Source organism: Carcharhinus amblyrhynchos, chromosome 6 (genome assembly GCF_965287045.1).
Source record: "Carcharhinus amblyrhynchos chromosome 6, sCarAmb.v2.hapA, whole genome shotgun sequence".
Lineage (NCBI taxonomy): Eukaryota > Metazoa > Chordata > Chondrichthyes > Carcharhiniformes > Carcharhinidae > Carcharhinus > Carcharhinus amblyrhynchos.
This window is the reverse complement of record NC_137329.1, coordinates 83,803,463-83,827,108: the sequence shown is the minus strand read 5'-3', so window position 1 is coordinate 83,827,108 and position 23,646 is coordinate 83,803,463. Positions and strand designations below refer to the sequence as shown.

At 42.3% G+C, this 23,646-nt stretch overlaps 1 protein-coding gene across 8 annotated transcripts in view; it reads left to right on the top strand.

Moving 5' to 3' along the window:
• LOC145344052 (uncharacterized) overlaps window positions 1–23,646 on the top strand; it is an 86,437-nt gene that overhangs the window by 28,968 nt on the left and 33,823 nt on the right. The gene's annotated exons all lie outside the window — the stretch shown is intronic.

Genomic DNA, 23,646 nt, shown 5'->3' with positions numbered 1-23,646 from the left:
CTAATCTTTGTCTACATTATCAGCAAATTGCCAAAGCATTGATAACACCAACCTTGGGGCCCAAAGTTTGATATTTTATGCCTTGTCAACATGGGCCTTATTGTTATTAATATAATGTTTCATCAATTGTTCCCAATTTGAAACATTTTTTACTGTACTGACTTATGAACTTCTGAACTTGGCACTATTTTCTGCAGTGTTCACATTTTGCCAGTGTACAAATTCAATTTTTAAATATTAAAATACATTATTAAATTTCAATTTGAACATAATATTCCACACTGTCAAAATTTCATTTTAATTAATTTCATCCACACATGATCAAACTGTTAACATCTTCGTGTGGAGAAGATCACCTCAACTTTTTCCTTTCTGTTACTATTCTAGCTGGCTTAGAATCCCCTTCCACAGTGGTGTGTTTGGATTTCTAAAAAACATTCATAAGCTGCCACATCAAAGATTATTACACAAGATAAGAGCATATGGTAGTGCTTCCTAAACTATGAATGTCTGCCATGGAGCTCAGACTAAGTTTTGACAGCTGCAAATCTCCTTCAAATCCTTGCATCTTTTTTGATTGTTGGGCATGCCCTAATGTACAGATACTTAAGACCTTAATGCTGCTGCAAAAAGCCTGTGGGAAAAAGTGTGTTTAAACAAAACCCTTCATCCTGGAATTCTCTCACTGTTTCAGTTTGGGAAGCATTGGCAAGTGGTTTTGGATGTGATATATTAGCATGGATTTGGCTAACTGATATCAGATTGGCAAATTAACTAATGGGTGTTGCAGGGATTAGTACTGGGGCCTCAACTAATTATGATCTATTTTAATGACTTGGATAAAGGGACCAAATTTGCTAATGATATGAAGATAGAACTTGCTTTCTTACCTGAAATAGATACCAAGAAATTGATACAGGAGTATATATTAAGGAGTGTATATATATAGGAGTATAAATTTCTCCACGGGGAGAAATTTAGCAGATGAAGTGTAATGTGCAAAGATATGACGTTCTCTATTTCAACAGCACATTGTGTGAAGGGAGGCTGCAGTATGTATGCCACAGTACAGCGGGATATGGGTGTATTGTAGATGAATCAGAAAAAATCAACATAAAGTTACATTAATTAAGAAGGTAATAGAATATTAGCTTTGTTACCAGGGGAATGGATTACAAAAGTAGGGACATCTTGTGGCAGTTGAACAAGGCAGCAATCACTGCAGATACTGTGCCTTTAAGAAATGTATTTGTCATGTTTCTGGTGCAGGATTTCTTTTAGCATTCCTTTCAATTTATTGGTGCCACTTTGTCTATAACTGGTAACACCTGTTACTACAGCAGCATAATTGAACTTAATTGCTGGAATGTTTGTCTTAATCTGGACTAATGCAGAGTTGTTAGTGCTTTCCCCTGGGGTTTTTCAGAGCAGAGTTCAATCAGGGTTTTGACAGGAGGTCATGTGACTGGCCAGGGTTAGGCTCACAGAGGGTTTGAGTTCAGTTGCTGTTTGGGAGCTGTAGAGAAGTAGCTCCTCTCGAAGATTGGAGACTGGGATCTGCTACACAATAGGTCTCTTTCTCTGAAGTTCTGCAGTTTGGAAGTTAGATCTTTGTCCAGAGACTGCTGAATGAGGGTCAGAAGACAGACGTCTGTCTGGGTCTCTGTCCAAAGGTGGTAAAAGGCTGACAATCTAGAATCCATGTGAACTGATTTTTGTTTTTTGAGCTAACTTATTTTGAAGAGGGATTTATGCCTGAGGGCATTGCTTACATTGCAACTATAGAGATAGTTGCTAAGAATTATACCCTGTAGTGTTTAAATATTTTCAAATGGTAAGTTATGCTAATTTTTGTTTACTCTAACTGTGTTCTTAAATGAAGTTTGTTTTAATAAAAGCTTCCTTGTGGGTTAATAGAATCATACCTGGATTGAAATACCTTATGCTCGCAACTAATGCAAAAATCAAATGAAGTTGGGGTCTAGGCTAACTTCATTACATCTTGGAGTTTCTGAGCGGGTCCCTGACACTTCACCTAGTGCGGTGTGTAGTTTTGGTCCCCTTACCCAAGGAAGATATACTTCAGTTGGAGGCAGCGCAGAGAAGATTCACCAGGCTGATTCCTGGGATGAAAGTTGAGGTATAATAAAGCCTGTGCAATTTGCAAAATGGGTTACCTTCATAATCCCTGTACCTGAGCCCCACAAATCTGTTCATCTTTGTGAGGACTGTAAACTAACAGTCACTCAGGTCTCCAAATTCAGAAGGTATCCCCAGTGCTGTGAATTGAAGGTTTATGCACTAAGGAAACAAGCAGCAAGATGTTCTCCAAGTTGGAAATGAGCCACTCCAAACCTTCAGCTTGAATTGGACAAATCCTTGGAAATATGTGACAATCAATGCAAATAGGGGACTTGCTTATATTTGCTTGCCTTTTGAAGTCCAGTCAACATGTGCCATTTTACAACGGGTTGCAGAGCACATCCTTCAAGAGCTACCCAAGAAGCAGTATACTTAGATGACACCTTGGTCATGGGATTTTGAAGCAGGAGCACTAGCCAACTTAGAAGTCTTGCCAAGATGCTCCAAAGTGGGAGTTCACTTGAACAGGAAATGCATCTTCCAGATGGCTGAAGTAACCTACTTAGGCTACCGAATAGATAGTGGAGTTGCATCCAGTAAAGGATGAGGTAAAGACTGTCAAGGAGCACCATGAGTTGGTCCTCCCTGGAATTAGTAAATTATTGTTGAAAATTTACCCCAAGCTTGGCTTCAGTGCTGATTTCTTTTGCAAAGCCCCCTTTTACAAAAATGCCAGAGATGGTATTGGAAAGCTCTGCAGGCAGAGACTTTTCCTAAAATAAAATGTCAGCTACTGTCAATGCATTTTGACCTTAAGAAAGAAGTTGCATTGGCTTATGATGTTTCCCCAAATGGGGTTGAGATGGTTCTGTCACATGGCTGGAAAAATAGGATGGAAAAACCCATTGAGTTTGCCTTTTCAGGTGTGGAGTGAATGTATTGGCAAACTGAGAAAGACAGGTTGGTGGTCATATTTAGGTTGATCTACCATGTTTAATTGCCCCTTACTATCAGGGGAACTAGCAAGGTAAATATGTGGGGTTCTGGGGATGGGACGGATGTTGGTGCAGACTTGATGGGCTGAATGCCCTTCTGCACTGTAGAATTCTATGATTCTATAAGTTTTCTCAATACATCTATGTAGGCCTTTTTATAGTTACTGACCATAAATCCTTTTGGGCCTTTTCAAAGGCAATTCCCCCAATTGCCTCCATTTGGGTGCAGTGTTGGGCCTTGTTATTGGTAGCCTATGAGTATCTTAGAGCACTGCCCTGGGACTCAGCCAATACTGATGCACTGAGTTGCTTCCCATTTCCCATAAACCTGGCTGTAGTACTAGCATTAGAAGAGGTTATGATGACTTCTAATTTTTTTGGAGACTTTGTCAGTGTCCGCAAGGCATTCTAAGGCCTGGACCCAAAATGATCCAATCTTATCTAAAATAAGGCACACAATCCCACATGGTGGATTACAAGGACAATTCTCAGAAATGAAACCCTACTTTATTAAGAAAGACAAACTTAGTGTTGAGGACAGGATCATTCTTTGGGGATCCCAAGTAATCGTTCCACCTCAAGTACTAGATTTGGCCTGACATGGGATTTGCTTTGAATCGTGGCTTCTAATCTTATGTTATATCCTCCCAGTGTAAAAGTCAGCATTCCATACAGTTACGACCTCAAAATGAATCCTTGTAGGACTCTATTGGTCACTTTCTCACAATTGTTCATCATCTCTAGACTGACTCCTACTAATCTCCTAACCAGGTCAGCAAGTTGACTGCTGTGCCATGAACTTCAGCTTTGGCCTTCAATCTCCATGAGGGACTTTATTCAATGCCTTCTTGACCTGCACGTAGGTATGATAAAGATATTCTACTGCTGACTATTTCATTTGCCTCTTCAAAAAAAAACCGGAAACATGACCTCTTTATAAACCCATGATGCTCTCGCCGATGAGCTAACTTTCAAGCTATTTGATTACCCAATTCTATCCTTAATTATTTACTCGAGCAGTTTCCTGACAACAGATGTTGGGCTAATCCTCTGTCACCTTTTTTGCAGTGTGACATGCACAAATTTATAGTCTAAAGGAGTATTTTCTTCCTTGCCGTTATTTTGTTGTCATTAATTTTGGTGATTGTGTTAGGGAGCCTCTCGTGATGACCTCTTCCTCAACTCAATGCTGATGCAGAGTAATTATTCACCATGTCTTTATCTTTGACAGTATCACTTTTCAAGGGGCCAGCCACGTTGCTCCTGGCCACCTTTTTTTTTATTGTGATGTGGAGTTTTTTGTGTTGATTTTTTTCTCCTTTTCTTTACAGCACCATCAATTTTGCCACTTTTTGCCGTTCTTTGTCTCTATCCCATTGGCTATTTTTCACATTTTTGCATGTTTTGAATTTTTTGCTTTTAGCTTTATGTTGGCTTTACCTCTCTTAACTGACACATTTTGGAAGCGAAGCTCTTGTCCTCGTATAAACTGTTTTTATTTCATGTTTATGTACATTTTTCAAATGATTATCTCCCACTTACCTCACGTAATCCACTTTATTGTGGACAGTCTGTTTCATCCCAGTGAAGTCGCCCCTGCCTCAATCTAGAATCCTAGATTGTGTTTCAAGTTTCTCCCTTTCAAACACTAATTAAATTTGATCATATTACAATCACTGTCAGTTAAATGTTCATGTTCAGTTAGGTTGTTTCACTAAATGTGATGGTTACTTAAGTGACTGCTGTAATTTCTTGCTTAACTTTGTGAGTGCATTCCTGAAGTGAAACCTTAATTGAAACAATTTTAAGCAAATTGGATTTTCTCATTACAGCTAGTGTAAAAGCAGCAGGTAGCTTCTGTAGGACCTTTCTTGTCAGAGAACTACATTAAAACATTGAGCCCTACAGGTTGAAATAGTGTACGTTCCTAAATTCCTATATTTGTAAATTAAATAAAGTTGAAAATAAGATGACTTTTTTAATCTTTCAATTTAATTTATTCCATGTGCCTCCTGCTATCTGTTCCAACTTGCTGCACCTCCCATGTGCCATGAGCCCCCCTCAAGCAATTGCTGTGAGTAAGGGTGGCGAGTGATGGAGAAAGAGGAGCTGCGAGTGAGAGGGAAGTGGTTAGTGGGAGTGGCCATCCCATGGCGTTTGGATCGTACAACACTGCATCAACCCAAGACCGAAATGATGCCAAATCAGAAATCTCAATGCCAAATGTGCATGACAGTCCTGTTATATCTGGCAGTAAAGTGTAACTTCGCTGAATGAACCAACTTAAAATGGGAACCTATTGCATAGTTTACCACCGCTTTGGTTCTAGGACACACCTGGGCAAAAAAACTACCTCAGACGCACTTGAAAGGTCTGCAACTTTCTGATGTGCAAGTATGTTTATCCCAATCTATATAAAAGTTAACATTTCCATTAAAATCTGCTTTTGCTACATGCTTACCAAATTTATAGTATTTGCTCCCAATTGTCAGCCATGATCTCATTGAATGGTAGCTCCACTATTTTGACTCAGCAATAGTGAAAGAACGGTGATATAGTTCCAAATCAGGATGGTGACTTGCAGATGGTAGTGTTCCCATGTCTGCTGCCCTAGACCTTCTAGGTTATAGGTTCGGAAATTGTGTTAAAGGAGTCTTGTTGAGTTTCTGCAATGCACCTTGTAGAGGGTACACACTGCTGTCCCTGGAGAGGCCGAATGTTTTAAGGTGGTAGATGGGGTGCCAATCAAGTGGGTGGAGCAGGCATGCTAGGCCAAATGACTGACTCTTCCAATGTCCCTGTTCTGCCTGATAGTTTGTAATGAAGTAGTAGCCTTCTCTGACCGCCAGTTGCAGCCTTTTGCCTTGGAGACCTCTATCAGTTTCTGGACAGAAAGAGCAAGAGTGTGTTCTACTAGGGCTACTTGGCTCCTGACTTTTTATTACAGCCTTTATCCAAATAGGGATAAAAGAGCTGAACTCTTGGTGTGGAAAGAGCATGACGGTCCTTGGTATCAAACCAGTACGTGATGGAGTGTGGCATCAAGGAGCCTTAGCAAAACAAGTTAATGAGAATTAGGGGGAAATCTCTGCTACGGTTGGAGCCATACTTAGCACTAACGACTTGATTTGATTTATTATTGTCACATGTATTGGTATATAGCGGAAGTATTGTTTCTTGAGCATCATACAGACAAAGCATACTGTTCATAGAGAAGGAAACGAGTGCAGAATGTAGTGTTATGCCATAGCTAGGGTGTAGAGAAAGATCAACTTAATACAAGGTAGGTCCATTCAAAAGTCTGATGGCAGCAGAGAAGAAACTGTTCGTGAGTAGGTTGGTATGTGACTTCAGATTTTTGTATCTTTTTCCTGATGGAAGAAACTGGAAGAAAGAATGCCTGGGGTGAGTGAGGTCCTTAATTATGCTGGTTGCCTTGGAAGATGGTTATGGTTGATAAAGATCAACGTCTTGGACGACTGTCTGCAGGAAGTGCACCCAATTGCAGCTCCTTACAGAATGCATGGATATGTTGGAGCAGCAGTTGGATGCACTTAGGAGCATGAAGGAGTTGGAAAGTGTCATAGATAAGAGCTTTAGAGACGTGGTCACACCGAAGGTGCAGGCAGATGGATGGGTGACCGCCAGAAGGGGCAGGCAGTCAGTGCAGGAATCCCTTGTGGTCATCCCTCTCTCTAACAAGTATACCATTTTGGATACTGTTGGGGGAAGATGGGCTATCAGGGGATACCAGCAACAGCAGCCAAAGCAGTGATACCATGGCTGGCTCTGTTAAGCAGAGAGGGACAAAGAGGACTAAAGCAATAGTTATTGGGGACTCTATAGTTAGGGGTACAGATAGGCGTTTCTGTGGGCGTGAAAGAGACTTCAGAATGGTATGTTGCCTCTCTGGTGTCAGGGAGCAGGATATCTCTGAACGGACAGAAAGCATTCTGAAGGGAGAGGGTGAACAGCTAGAGGTCGTGGTACATATTGGTGCTAACGACATAGGCAGGAAGAGTAATGAGGTCCTGCAGCAGCAGTTTAGGGAATTAGATAGAAAGTTAAAAAGCAGAACTTCTGGGGTGTAATCTCAGGATTACTCCCTGTGCCAAGTGCTAGTGAGGCTAGGAATAGGTAGATAATGCAGCTCAACACATGGCTAAACAGCTGGTGTAGGAGGGAGGGTTTCAGATATCTGGATTATTGGGATCTCTTCCATGGCAGACTGGCGCAGAAGGTGAAGTCGCATGGGATCAGAGGTGAGCTGGTAAGGTGGATACAAAACTGACTCAGTCAAAGAAGACAGAAGGTAGCAGTGGAAGGGTGCACTTTTGAATGGAGGGCTGTGATGTGGTGTTCCTCAGGGATCAGTACTGAGACCTTTGTTGTTTGTAATGTATAAAAATGATTTGGAGGAAAATTTAACTGGATTGATTAGTAAGTTTGCGGACGACACAAAGGTTGGTGGATTTGCAGATAGCGATGAGGACGATCAGAGGATACAGCAGAATGTAGATCTGTTGGAGACTTGAGCGAAGAGATGGCAAATGGAGTTTAACCAGACAAATGTGAGGTAATGCATTTTGGAAGGCCTAATACAGATAGGAAATATACAGTAAACGGCAGAATCCTTTGGAGTGTTGATAGGCAAAGGGATCTGGGTGTACAGGTACACAGGTCACCTGAAAGCGACTATGCAGGTGAAGAATACAGCATGCTTGCCTTCATCGGCCAGGGTTTAAAAATTAGCAAGTTATGTTGCAGCTTTATAGAACCTTTGTGTGGCCACATTTGGAGTATAGTGTTCAATTCTGGTGGCCGCACTATCAGAAGGATGTGAAGGCTTTGGAGAGGGTACAGAAAAGATTTACCAGGATGTTGCCTGGTATGGAGGATATGATGTGGGTATGCCGGCGTTGGACTGGCGTAAACACAGTAAAAAGTCTGACAACACCAGGTTTTAGTCCAAGGTTGGACTAAAACCTGGTGTTGTCAGACTTTTTACCATGGAGGATATGAACCAGGAAGTGCCAGTCAGAATATTGAAATCTGTGTCAAATCATATGCAGAAAATGAAATAGAAGAAAATAAATATTCAATTGAGAGATGCAACAAAGGAATAGTTAAAAAATCAACAGCAACAGTAATAGATGACAGAATGAGGCTCCACACTTGTAAATGTTAATTTTCAATGCCGAAGGTATGATATTTGAGTTTTATCACGTTGCACTTGAATGCAAATAGACTACTCCAGCTTTTAAATGGCATGTTTGTCTGAGCTAAGTACACTATTTAATGTACCACAGTGGTGCAATAGTGTAATCACACAGCTTCTGGCAGGTCAGTTCAACTTTGTAACAATTTCCTGATTTCTGTATTTAAATACATGCGACCACTAGATGTTACTGTCCAATTTCCATGTAAATGACAGTATTAGTAACCTCACTATTTGTACTGTAAAAGCTAGTCCATAGTGTCAGTTAACAATCCTATTTAACAGTCCTTCCACCTTGTTGATAGTTCTGCAGATATGCTGAAGCCAAGTCTCAGGTTCTTGTTTACCAGATTAATTTTTTGCTGCATTAATTCCAGTTAAACCGTTAATATTTTGTGCAAGTGACATCCCTTGGCTTTCTCCCTTCAATATCCCTGCACAGTGTCACTTATCTGTTTTGGTTCATTTTACGTGGGGAAGTATGACATGGCACTCACTACTTTACTTTAACCAATTTTGTTCCATCTTTATTCGTTCTTTGTATTTTATATGTCTGCTGCTGTACAAAAAGAACAACTTCCATTTCTTTTAGCACCCTTGTATGAATGTCACCACGACCTGTATCTATATTTAGACTCGTCCCTTTCAATCTCTTATCGACATGACAATTTGCCCACTTAATCTTAGGCACTAAAAATCTAAACAGTAACAAGGATTATGGGCAGTGTGGTGAAGAAACAAATGACGTGCACAAGATTTCTAATGTATTACTAGTGGGTTGTCTCTAGTCTTGCCGAATAGTTGGAGATTACGAATGACGGGGGATGTATGACAGCGAACGTGATTGGATAGTTTCCCTGTCAGCCCCCTCATCAGAAGTGACTGATTTTGTGTGGAATTTGTATCTAGCCACCATTCACTCAGCCCATTTTGCCGTAGAAAGCATCTATTATCAAACGTTTACGTAGCCTCAGTAGCTTGCGGTAGTTTGTGTAGACTTTGTAGTCTGCTTTCTGTGTGTCTGTTTGAAAAGACCCTGTCAGCCAAGTGAATTGCATTTGCTATGCTAAAAAGCGTAATTGTGATGGCTGACCTAGTTTAACTTATTGGTACAGCTTATTGGTAGACTGTGTCAATAGACAACCTTTCTTCCCCCCTCTCTTTCCTATCCTTCTCCCCCATACACTTTTGTTTGTAGGATGAGATGTTACCCACTTGGGTAGGGCAGGGAGGGGAGGTTATTGAAGCTGAACACATCATTCTTTTTGGATGTTAGATGCAAGTTGGATTGTTTGGTGGCTCCTATGTAATGTGCACATTTTGAGTTTATTTTACATTTTGTTCCAAACTTAGGCAGCATAAATGTCAGTTACTGGCACTATTTGGGGGCGGGAGGGTGAAGCGATGATGTGTGACGGAGCTGCAAGGGGTGCCTCAAACATTCACAACACATTGACCCCATCTGTAGAGAAAACACAGCAAGGTGGTATGCAAAATGCACCGATTGAAGTTATGTATTTGCTGTTTGCTAGTTTTGACTAGGTTGGAGAAGGAGCAGTTTGCAACTGTGTTGTAATTCTAAGTTTTGTTATCATTGAAAGTTGATTCTGTGTTATGATCCAGCTGACAGCCAGTCAGGTCCAAGAATGGAACCTGACTCAATAGACTTTAACTTAATTTTTTTTTGCTTTACAAACAGATGAGTAAAGCCACGGGATTGCCAATTAATTTGATTTATTATTGTCACTTGTATTAACGTAGAGTGAAAAGTATTGTTTCATGCGCACTATACAGACAAAACATATCATTCATAGAAAAGAATGAGAGAGTGCGGAATGTACTGTTAGTCATATCTAGGGTGTAGAGAAAGATCAACTTAATGCAAGGTAACTCCATTCAGAAGTCCAACAGCAGTAGGGAAGAAACTGTTCTAGATTCAGTTGATACATGACCTCAGACTTTTGTATTTTTTTCCCGAAGGAAGAAGGTGGAAGAGAGAATGCGTGGGGTCCTTAATTATGCTGTCGGCTTTGCCGAGGCAGCAGGAAGTATGGACTGAGTCAATGGATGGGATGCTGGTTTGCGTGATGGATTGGGCAACATTCATGACATTTTGTAGCTCCTTGCATACTTGGGCAGAGCAGGAGTCATACCAAGTTGCAATACAACCAGAAAAAATGCTTTCTGTGGTGCATCTGTAACAGTTGGTGAGAATTGTAGCTGACATGCCAAATTTCCTTAGCCTTCTGAGAATGTAGAGGCATTGGTGGGCTTTCTTAACTATGGTGTCAGCATGCAGGGACCAGGACAGGTTGTTGATGATCTGGACACTTAAAAGCTTGAAGCTCTCGACCCTTCCTACTTCGTCCCCATTGATGTAGACAGAAGCATGTTCTCCTTTACATTTCCTGAAGTCAATGACAATCTCCTTCATTTTGCTGACATTGAGGGAGAGATTATTGTTGCCTCACCAGTTCACCAGATTCTCTCTCGTTCCTATACTCTGTCTTGTCATTGTTTGAGGTTCGACCCACTTTGGTGGTGTCATCAGCAAACTAGAAAATCAAATTAAGATTTAACAAAAGAAAAATTTATTGAACTTAAAAGATTAACTATCCTTCAACCCACCTTTTTCTTCACAGCAATATGCCAATTTTTAACAGTAACACAAGTTACAAAATATATCTTGTACTATATTGTTCTGAGTAACTACACAGTATGTAAACCAACAGGCCACATGTGATCAGATGCACCACACTCTGAAACCAAGTGGAAGATCTTGGAACATTGAGTAAACTGGTCTCACTAGAACTCTGATTTCCACGTGAGTATTTACAAACTCCACCCTTGGCGAAAAAAATGCTTCAGAATTTTCCAAAACAATTTCTCTCCGATACATTTATCAAAGTTCTACTTCTAGGATTTTAATTTCTCCTTTTATTATTCCCCTGTCTTAGATTTCAATGTGTATTCAAGCTTTCATGCAACCTCCCAGGTAGCTAGCTATGCCAGCTGAACACTACTGCTTCACAGGCTGTATTAAGATGTCATCAAACTTTTGATTTACCTCAGATGTCTGGTTTCTATTTCTTCAGTCCTTTCTTTAACTTGGAGCACTTTCTCTGCTTTTACTGTTCATCCTTGTTTAACTTCTTGTTCTATGCTCCTTTTTAACTTGACCGTCGTCTTGCGACATCCTTTTTGTCGCAACTAACTCCTTGGTTTCTGATCTTGTGTTCTTTTGGGAAGTATGGTGGGAAATTCACCACTTCGGAGTCAGACTTAGAGGTTCAACGAACAGTTTTATTCGGACAAAGCTTTGGGAGAAGTGCTGGCACTCTGCAGTGCAGACAGTCACCTTCTGAACTACACAATGACAGTTGAGCATCTTTTATACTTATTAGATAACAGTACAGACATTAGCCGTTAGAACATCGTTAGAAGTTGAGTAACCAGATATGGAAATTGACAGTCAACACATTGTTATAAGCAGAAAAGTACAAACGTTGATAAGAACATAAGAACATAAGAAATAGGAGCAGGAGTAGGCCAACTAGCCCTTCAAGTCTGCCCCGCCATTCAATAAGATCATGGCTGATCTGATAGTTAACACATCTTTGTAATTAGGGACATAACTGCATAAATGTATCTATCGGTCGCTGATCTCGTTAACAAATTCATTGTTCTGGGTCTGCTCTTACCTCAAGTTTTAAGGTGCCTCAAGGTCTGACCATTTCCTGCAGCGATTTAAACACTACAGGTTTAACTCTTTGTGTAAATGTCTGTGCCCAAAGTCAGTGCCTCTTAATGTCCTGTCCCAGAGTCTGTTTTGTGTGCCAGGTAACCATTTAGTGTCCTTTTACTTTGAATTCATCCTAACAGAAAGTATATTTATTGCAACTCCCTGGTCCCATCCAGCTGGTTCTGGATCCAATTTAAAACTAAACTCAAAAGTTGTTTCTAACCTAGGGTGCTCCGCTTTCCTCCTATACTCCAAAGAAGTGTGGATTAGGTTGATTAGCCATGCTAAATTGCCCTTGGTGTCCGGATTACGGGGTCAGGACCTGGATGGGATTGTTGTCGGTGCAGAACTTGTTGGGCCGAATGGCAGCTTCCTGCATGTAGGGAGTCTATGATTTTATCAATGCTCTGCCACAGATGTTTCTCAGATTGCCACTAAACCACAACACCACTCCTTTTAGTTATTTTGATAAAACTGCCTCCTTCGTCAGACATGGTTTGTTAAGATAGCTTGAAAGCTACTTTATGACCTTTGCCTGTGGCTTAAGTGTCTTTCATTTCAAATAAATGTGAACAGGCAAGAAGCACACCGTGCGCAAATTGACCATCCATAATTTCAACAGACTTGTTTAGATTGACTTTGTTACATTTTAAAAGGACATTAACTTTGAATCCTGAAATGGGTTTACAGGTAAAATCAAAGGTTGGGGGGTGGGTGGTGGTGGTGGGTAGGCAGCATCTGTGTAGAGGGAGACACACAGTAAGAAGTCTCAAACACTTCACAGAGAAGGCCCTTCTCTGATCAGAACCTTCCACACATCTGACAAAGGAACACCGTTTCCGAAAGCTTGTGGGATTGCTATCAAATAAACTGGCTGGACTTAAACCTGGTGTTATGAGACTTCTTACTGTGTTCACCCCAGTCCAATGCCGGCATCTAGAGGGAGAGGGAGAGAAACAGAGTTAACATTTTGGTCCTATGACCTTTCATCAGATCTGGAAAAAGTTAGACATGTAATAAGTTTTGAGCAAGGGGTGTGTGGGGCCAGGACAAGAGGAAGTTTGGCAGAAGGATCAGAGCCAAAAGAGATTGAATGGCAGGAAAGTTTGCCCTCCAAGGGGGCAAAGAATGAAGCAAAGGATATATACCTCGACCAGGTGTGCTGTTGATTGAAAGTAAAGCTGAAATCAGTGAAGGGTAAACAAAGTGAGGACCGAGTTTTTAAAATTGTTGAACTCATTGTCCAGAATGCCTAACTGGGTCATAGTTTGAGGAGAAGGGGTAAGCCTTTTAGAACTGGGATGAGGAGCAATTTCTTCTCCTAGAGGGGTGAATGTGTGGAATTCAGTACCACCAAATATAGTTGAGACCAAAACTTTGTCTGATTTCAGGAGGAGATTAAATGTATATTGTTTGGGGCCAAAAGGATTAAGAGATATGGGGAAAGGTGGGGGATCAAGATATTGAACTCGATCAGCCACGATTAAGATGATTGGCAGACCAGGCTCAAAGGGCCGAATAGCCTAGCCCTACTTCTAGTTTCTACATAACTGATTTTTATTATAAGCCCATTGACTCCCACATCTACCTTGACTACACTTTCTCATACCCTACACCCTGTAAAGATTCCCTTTCATTCTTTCAATTCCTCTGTCCCCATCACATCTGTTCAGATGGTGCAGCATTCCACAATAGTGCTCCTGAGATGATGATGTCTTCTATCCTTGACCGTTGTCCTACCATGGCTTACAGGGCTCCCGACTGTGTATCCACATTGTCCACGCTTCTGCTCTCATCATTTCTTTGCTCCCAGAACCGTGAAAGAGTTCTCTTATCCCCAGCGTGATGCCACCACCAAACCCATCTTCCCTTTCCTTCCAGCATGCCAAAGGCACTTTTATCACACCTTAGGCCATTCCTGTGTCACCCTTCTCTCTCATCCCTTTCCCATGGAACCTTCCCATGAAAACAGGAGGTGTGTAACACTTTTCCATTCACCTCTCCTCTGCTTACTGCCCAAGGCCCCAAACATCCAAACAACTTTTCAGGTAAAGCAGAGACTTAGGCCCGATTTTAACATTGTGGGTGCAAAAACGTGGTAAAGTCAGGCGTGAGGCCATTGACATGATCTGTGCCCACATCCGCGCAGATGTCAACTTTACCGAGGCCTGGGAATGGGCATGCATTTAAATTGAATTAATGAACTGCCCACTCAACTCATCAGCATTTCCTCCCTTACCACTGCATTCATCAATCCGGAATCGGGCTGAAATGGACATGCTAAATAAAAATCTGTTTTGGGCGCCCCAGTTGCTGAAGAAGTGACTTCAGCGCTTCCAACGGCGCTCTGACACAGATCAGTGATTGAGGAGGGGGTCTCCCTGTCTCTCTGCCTGTCTGTCTGTCTCTCTGCCTGTCTGTCTGTCTCTCTGCCTGTCTGTCTGTCTCTCTGCCTGTCTGTCTGTCTCTCTGCCTGTCTGTCTGTCTCTCTGCCTGTCTGTCTGTCTCTCTGCCTGTCTGTCTGTCTCTCTGCCTGTCTGTCTGTCTCTCTGCCTGTCTGTCTGTCTCTCTGCCTGTCTGTCTGTCTCTCTGCCTGTCTGTCTGTCTCTCTGCCTGTCTGTCTGTCTCTCTGCCTGTCTGTCTGTCTCTCTGCCTGTCTGTCTGTCTCTCTGCCTGCCTGTCTGTCTCTCTGCCTGCCTGTCTGTCTCTCTGCCTGCCTGTCTGTCTCTCTGCCTGTCTCTGTCTGTCTCTGTCTCTCTCTCCAAATCATTCTCTGGTGAGGGTAGGGAAGAGGGAGCCTGATCACACCCTGGTGGGGATGAGTGGGGGGTGCGGGAGAATAAAGAAAGTTACAGCACAGGAACAGACCTTTTGGTCTCCAAGTCTGCACCGACCATGCTGCTTGATTTAACTAAAACCTCCTACCCTCCTGATGACCATATCCCTCTATTCCCATCCTATTCGTGTACTTGTCAAGATGCCCCTTATGTCACTACCGTATCCACTTCCACTGTCTCTCCTGGCAACGAGTTCCAGGCAGCCACTGTGTAAAAAAATCTGTGAAGAAAGGGAGGGCCAATCATTTTTGGGTGGGAGGGGTGGGGGTCTGGGAGAGGGGGTAGGAGGTGGCGGAGATGGATCAGATGTATCTCTGGTGGATGGAGAGGAGAGAGGCCTGATCGTTATCTGGTAAGGGGGTGGGGAGGGAGGAAGAGGCAGGTCAGATGTACCTCTGGGGGAAAGGGGGGAGTGAGGCCAAATTGTTTTCTGGGGTGGGGGGGGAGGGGAATGAGGCCACATCGTACTCCTGGGAGGGGGGTGGGGGGGGGGGTGAGGCCAGACAGTCCTCTGGTGGGAGCAGAGGGTGGCGGTGATTCTGCTGCCACTCTGCATGTGTTCAGTGGGGGGGGGGGAGAGGAGTGGACAGGGGGTCACAAGCAGCCTGATTAGCGGGGGAGGGGTGGATAAGGGGGACAGTGATGTCTGTGGGGGCCATTGCTCCCACTTTTCACTCCCGAGCTGCTTTCTGCAGCTCAGAAGCAATGTGACAGCGGCGCGTTTTTTCAAATTTTTTTGAACTGAGCATGCGCAGTTCAGAGCTCCAGTCGTTTCGGGCGTGTTAAGTCCCGCCCACAGCACAATTCAGACACACGAGTTGTTTTTCAGGCTAAGTGCGTATGGGGGTGCCTGAGCAGATTTCCAAGTCGGATCAGAATTGCGTCCAGGTTTAGCTCTAAGAATGAAAATAGTAAAATCGGGCCCTTAGTTGTGCTGCTTTCAATCCAGTCTGGTAGAGTCACTGTTTATAATGTAATCTCCTCTGCATTGGGATGATCAAACACTGATTGCATAACCGCTTTGCAGAACACCTTTATTTTTCAAATGTGACTCTGTCCTGCCATTGTGATTCCCTACCTTACTCTTGTGCTGACATCTCTGCCCTTGGTCTGCTGCATTGTTCCAGTGTTGACACAATGTAAGCTTCAGGGACAGCACCATATCTTTCAGTTAAGCGCTTTGCAGTCTGTGAACTTGACACTGAGTTTAATAGTTTCAGTCTGTGAGCCCCATCCTTGTTTCGTTTCCTTTGTTTCAGCTTTTGTCTTTGTGTTGATAGAACATCTGTTCTTGGCACATTTTGTTTTTTTCAGCTCCATTCCCTTTGGCCTTGGGAAGTGAACTTCCATGTTATTCAATTTCTCTTCCACCCTATCACAGACCAGCCTTTTTGTCTTTGTTCCATTCACCCCTTGCTACAATCCCTTAACTTTTCTGAGAGCTGATGAAAGACTACAGATCTGAAATGTCGACTGTTTTTCTTGCTACCCAGTCCCTGTCTAACCAGGATTTCTTTGCCAGCATTTTTTCGTTTGTGATTTCCAGCACCCACAATACTTTGGTTTTCACGGAGTCTGCATTACAGGATTGTTATGGTGCAGAAGGTGGTGTTCAGCCCATCATGTTTACTCTTGTGGGAAATCATTATTCAGAGTTAGACTTAAAGATTCAACATGCAGTTTATTGAGCAAAGCTTTGGGAGAAGTGCTTGGCACTCTGCAGTGCTCGCAGTCAATTTCTCAATTTTAAAATGGCAACTGAGCTTCTTTTATATACTTCAAAGAATCAACAAATTCAAACATTAGCAGTAATTACATCATTAGCCTTGGTTAGTTACACACATTAGCCAATTATGCCCCCCCCCCCCCCCGCAACAATTGACCTCCAATCACATTCCTTCAAAATAACCATTTACAAAAACTTATTGTTTTAGTTTCGCTTTATCTTGGGATAAGCTGTTTCTGTTCCGCTTTATCTTAAGCTAAGCTAAGCTGAACATCTGGACCACAAGGTCTGTTTTTTTTCGTCTGTTCCTAGTTTTTATACAATAACAGGATATAGTTCAAAGGTTAGTTTGCTGTGCAATGTCTATGCCTAAGTCAGCATATTTTAATGTCTCCTCACAGAGTCCATTTTGTACCACGTAACCATCTTGTATCTTCTAATTTTGGGATTCCATCTGGCAGTGTTTCACTTTTACTTCCAACACTACATTAGCTCTCCAGATAAGCATTAAGGCTTAATGCCATTCTCCTTCTTTTTCCCATACCCTTGCACATTGTTCTATAAAAATAATCCTCTAATATCCTGACCTGAGTCCACAGCCTCCATGGACTTAGCTTAGTGCAGCAACTGCTGACCTGATGGTGCCTCCATTATCACCTGGGGCCCACATCCATTGGTTCGCTTGTATGGAACAAGTAATGTCCTAAAGTCAAACATGATTTTCCTCTCATAAATCTATATGAGCACTGCTGCCTCACAGCTCCAAAGACCTGGGTTCGATTCCTGGCTTGGGTCACTATCTGTGTGGAATTTGCACATTCTCCGTGTTTGCGTGGGTTTCCTCTGGGTGCGCTAGTTTCCTCCCATTGTGCAAAGATATGTGGGTTAGGTGCATTGGTCGTGCTAAATTGCCCCTTGGTGTCCTTAGATGCATAGGTTAGAGGGATTAGCAGGGTAAATTGTGGGACTATGCGGATAGAGCCTGGGTGGGATCGTTGTCGGTACAGACTTGATGGACCGAATGGCCTTTTTCTGCACTATAGGGAATCTATGACTCTACCCAATCATTGTCATTTTCGTATTATATTTGCTACTTTCCAGTTGCAAAAATCTTTTTTATAATTTTGAACGATAACCACCAATTACTTCCACAATTACTTCTTTATAACCATCTCCTTCAATGCTCTGGTATGTAGTTCATCAGAACCAGAGGATTTATCAATCTTCAATTCAGTTAATTTCTTGAGTGCTGTTACTTTTAAATTTCTTTCAGTTTCTCATCCCCTCGTATTCCTAGGAGATTTTCTGTAGCTTTGAAGTGAAGACAGTCACAAAGTAATTGCTGTATTTACCTGCCATATTCCAAGAACAAAGAAAATTACAGCACAGGAACAGGCCCTTTGGCCCTCCAACCCTGCGTCGACTATGCTGCCCAACTTAACTAAAACCCCCCTACGCTTCTGGGGACCATATCCCTCTATTTCCATCTCATTCATGTACTTGTCAAGACGCCCCTTAAAAGTGACTGCCGTATCTGCTTCCAGAACCTCCCCCGCAGTGAGTTCCAGGCACCCACCGTTCTGTGTTTAAAAAAAAAACCTGCCTCGTACATCTTTAAACCTTGCCCCTTGCACCTGAAACTTATGTCCCCTAGTAAGTGACTCTTCCCCCCTCGGAAAAAGCTTCTGAATATCACTCTGTCCGTGCCCCTAATAGTCTTGTAGACTTCCATCAGGTCTCCCCTCAACCTCTGTCGCTCCAGTGAGAACAAGCTAAGTTTCTTCAACCTCTCCTCATAGCTAATGCCCTCCATACCAGGCAACAGCCTCATGAATCTTTTCTGTACCCTCCACATCCTTCTGGTAGTGTGGCGACCAGAATTGAACACTATATTCCAAGTGTGGCCTAACTAACGTCCTATAAAACTTGCTAATTTTTAAACTCAGTACCCTGGCCGATGAAAGCAAGCATTGCCATATGCCTTCTTGACTACCTTCTCCACCTGCGTTGCCACTTTGTGACCTGTGTCTCTGTACACCCAGATCCCTTTGCTTATCAATACTCCTAAGGGTTTTGCCGTTTACTGTATTTTCCTATTCTCCTCTGATATAAATTCTCAATCTCCACCTGTGCTCAACCCACATTTGTCCTTGCTAATTGTTCTCATTTAATGCACATGAAGAAGCTTTTACAGTCCACCTTCATATTTCTCACTACCTAGCTTGCACTCACATTCTGTCTACCCTTTATTAGTTTCTTGGTCCTCCTTTGAGTTCTAAGTTGCTCCCCAATCCTTGGCTTCAAAAGTCTTTGATGTAAATTTTGTTAACCACAGTTGATACATGTTTTCTGTTGGGTTTTGTATTGATGTTGCGGATCATGTAATCATAGAATCCTACAGTACAGAAGGAGGCCATTCGGCCCATCAAGTCTGCACCAACCACGATCCCACCCAGGCCCTATCCCCATTACCCCATGCATTTACCCTAGCTAGTGCCCCTGACAGTAAGTGGCAATTTAGCATGGCCATTCAACCTAACCTTTATAACTATCAACCTGATGATTTAAATACTGGCCATTGCCTGTCTGCTGTCAAAATTCTTGGTGTATTTCCCAATCTGTCATAACCTACTCACCCCTCCAAGTTCATAATTATTGTTGTTCAGGATGAACTATATCACTTCAAAACTTAATGTAAAATTCACTCATCACTGTCACAGTGGTTAGCACAGCTGCCTCACACAGCACCTGGGTTTGATTCCCAGCTTGGGTCACTGTCTGTGCATAGTCTGCACATTCTCCCCAGGTCTGATTGAATTTCCTCTGGGTGCTCCGGTTTCCTCCCACAGTGCAAAAGACGTGCTGATTAGGTGCTTTGGTCATGCTACATTCTCCCTCCGTGCACCTGAACAGGTGCTGGAATGTGACAACTAAAGGATTTTCACAGTAACCTCATTGCAGTGTTAATGTAGGCCTACTTGTGAAACTAAAATTAACTTACACTTGCTTCCTAAAGAGTCCTTTTACAGCAAGGCTATTAATTAACACTCTCTCATTACTTAACACAAGTTTAAAATAGCCTGATCCCTAGTTTGTTCTTCACCATCCTGCTCCAAAAACCTATCTTGTACTCACTGGGAGTTCATCTTCCACAGCATTACTGCAAATTAGATTTACTCAGTCTGTATGTAAATCGAAGTTGCCCAGTATTATTGTATTGTCCATGATGAATGCAGCTCCAATTTCCTGAGTACCACCATTACCACTACTGTTTAGAGTCCTATAAATAACTCTCACCAATGTTTGCTGCCCCTTGCTGCTGCTTAGCTCCGCATAAAATGATTATACGCTTTGATCCTATGATGTAAGATCCTTTCTCTAATGAACTGATCTCATCCCTTATTAACAACACTATCCCACCCCTCGTTTCCTTCATGCCTATCCTTTCTAAATGATGTATATGTATTTTAAAAAGGTAAAAGCCAGAGATATTAGTCTTGGATTATCCAAATGCTTGTTTGCAGCTAGTGTAATTTTCCAGTGTCGCTGCTGGTACTTAGTTTTGCACCAAATCAGTTACTCTGTGGTAGTGACTAATTGATTTTTCTGTTCTGTTAGATTGTTCCAGTGGGTTGGAATCTTCCTTTATGAACTCTCATTTTACAGAAATAAGATCTTCCAGTGAGTTTTCAGCTGGCAAATGGGGCTTGGCATCAGAGTTTTGGTATTACAGGGGGCAAGGCTGTTGCTTCTACCGTCTCTGTGGCAGCCTGCCTTTTAGTTCAAATCTAACATTACTGTCCACTAGAAGCTGAGTCCTGTTAACCTCCACCACCCTGCGCCTGCACCCCCCCCACCCCCCAAAACTCTGATTTCAACCTCGTGCTTATTTTAGTCATTGTCCTTGAGATCTCCTTAGATTTTATCTCCATAAAGTGGCTTGTAGCCCTCATAAATGCAACTTAGTAGCTGCCGTACGTTCTTTGACAAAACTTTTCAGATGTATTAATAACTCCATCTAGCAGATAAATTAGTATTCTATAAAGCCCATCTTCCTAATATGGGGGTGGGGAGATTGCTTTCAGTTGCCGTCACTTGTAGAGGATGAATATTGGAACCATTAGAGTTTAGAAGAATGAGGGGAGATCTCATTGAGACGTATAAGATGATGAATGGGATGGATAGGATAGAGGTGGAGAGACTCTTCGCGCTCAGAAAGGTCAGTAGGACTAGGGGGCACAGCCTCAAGATAAAGGGGGGGGGCGGTTTAGAACGGAGTTGAGGAAGAACTTCTTCACTCAAAGGGTGGTGAATCTCTAGAATTCTCTGCCCGTTGAGGTGGTGGAGGCTGCCTCGCTAAATATTTTTAAGACGCGGGTTGATGGGTTTTTGATAAGCGAGGGGATTAAGGGTTATGGGGAGAGGGCGGGAATGTGGAACTGAGACACGACAGATCAGCCGTGATCTTATTGAATGGCGGGGCAGGCTCGAAGGGCTGGATGGCCTACTCCTGCTCCTATTTCTTATGTTCTTACATTCATACAGATGAGGATCCTGATGGAGAAATAGGAGACGGCGGGGTGGGGGGGTAAAAAATATGGGATTTTCGCTTGAAGATTGATAGAACAGGCATGGAGTAGGATGGCTGGACCAGCCAATAGGTTTTTCTACAAGATGGTCACAAATGTTTCTGGAAAGGAATCTGTCTAACATGTTCAGTCTATGTGTCTTTGTTTCATCCTCGCTCTCAGCTTCATATACTTTATTGCAGAACAATCAAATAGATTTTTGTATTGAATGAAAAACTATGCTATTGATTGGTTAGTCAAGCAGCAGATTCTTCTGGCGGAAGTGTTTACTGTACAGCATTGGACTGCAAAATCTGCTTTCAGCAATGAGTAGTAGTTTTGCTATAAACAAGGCTGGTGCCCTCATGAAAAATATAAAAAGGAAGACATCAAAAGAAGCAGATTTATTAGTGTCCCAAGTAGACTTCCATTAACACTGCAATGTAATTACTGAAAATGCCCTTGTCGCCACTCACCGCTGCCTGTTTGCGTACACTGGCGAATTTAACATGGCCAGTGCACCTAACCAGCACGTCTTTCGAACTATAGGGGGAAAGCAGAGCACCTGGAGGAAACCCACACAGACATGGGGAGAACATGCAGACTCCACACAGGCAATGATCCAAGTTGGAAATTGAACCCAGGTCCTTGGGGGGGCTCAATGGCACTATGATGCTAATCGCTGTGCCATCGAGCTACCTCAATTTCTTGAACAAATTTAATTAAAAGAATGCTATAGTATTAAAAATGTATCGTCTTTGACAATTATAATCACTGAAAAAAATTAGCAGGAATCTTTTCATCGAAGCTTTGAGGATTGTAATTGGTTTGTCAAGGGGAGATGGTGGCATAGTCACAGTATTACTGGACTAGCAATCCAGAGACCCAGCCTTGGGAGCAAGGGCTCAAATCCCACCACTTCAGTTGGTGGAATTTAATTTCAAATCATAGATCTGGAATATAGATTAGTATCAGTAATGGTGACCATGCAGCTTTCGTTGTTGTTCAAAAAAAATCTGGTGCACTTAATGCACCCTGGGGAAGAAAATCTGCTGTCCTTTTCTGGCCTGGTCTACATATAACTTCAGACCCACAGCAAAATGATTGACTCTTAGCTGCCCTCAGAAATGGCCTAGCAAGCCACTCAATTCAAGGGCATTTAGGGGTGGGCAACAAATGGGGAGTGGGGGTGGCGGGGTGGGGGGGGGGCGCAGTGTGAGAGGGTGTGTGTGGGGGGGTGTGTACACAACATCTAATATTAGAGATACTGATTTCATAAGTCAAATTGGCTTTTTGATTTTATTACAATGTATTTTGCGAATTGATTTCCAAAGTGAATTCATTTGGCTATGAAGACTTTAAACCCTTTGATGTGGATTATTTAATTGTCCTTGTTGTATTTAATGTTTATCATTTGCCTTTTCAAAATAAGATATAAAATATTAGTGTATGTAAGCTGCATGAACTTTGACTAGCTGTACAGAAATTGGTCAGCAACTTGAGCTGGAAAAGAATTGGAATACATTAATGCAGCGAGACTGCTACAAACACGGAAACCAAATAACTAGCATTATAATAGAATGCTTACAAATGGTCCATTTTATATGCGTGCCATGTTTCACAGCATCCTGCTTCCTTCCTTGTGTGTTTCCCCTTTTTGCATTCTTCTCTACCTTGCCTGTCTTCAAGTGTGTGTCTGTGATTGGATGACTGTTATGGAAGTGCACTGATTGGGTCACAGGTTCAGTAAAATGGAGGTTAATTTAATAACCCAGTGACCACACCACGAAAGTCTGAATCTGAATTCTATTAAAAATACAAAATCAACTTTTAATGTTCTGTGACCAAGCAGTTTTTGAATCATCCGGCTAATGTGATTCTCATTCCAAATCAAACCAATGTGTTTAATCTTTAGTTGTCTTCTGAAGTAGTCTTTTGTATTCATTTGTATTAAATCCCCAGAAAGGAATAAAACCCAATCAGCTGCTTGATGGACATTCCCAACCTAGTCAAACCTGTAGCTTCCTCCGCACAAATGGCAATGGGTGCCAAAGTTAGGAGACCTGATTTGCAGGTTTTTCGAACAACAGCTTAAACATTCTTATGGAATAATACCTAGCAGCCAATGTTTCATTCTCTTCCACCATTATTCCTGGATTCAAGACAGATCCACCAAAAGTGGGGACTCGTAGTGACTGGGATTGGCTCTTGGAGTGTTCTGCACAGGGTGCAGACCTCATTAACTCTCATTATTCTGGGTCAAACATGGCCAAGGAAACCTTCTGCTCACTGACCTATTTCTCTGCTAGCTAATGGATCAATATTTCATATTGAATCGCTGGGTGGAAACACTTAGAGGGTAACAAGGGCAGTAAATGTACTTGGGTAGTGAGGCTTAAGAAGTTGGCTTTACCACAACGACAGACTGGGCTTTTACAGTAAGTATGTAGTGGAAATTAATTAGTAACATTGTCTTTG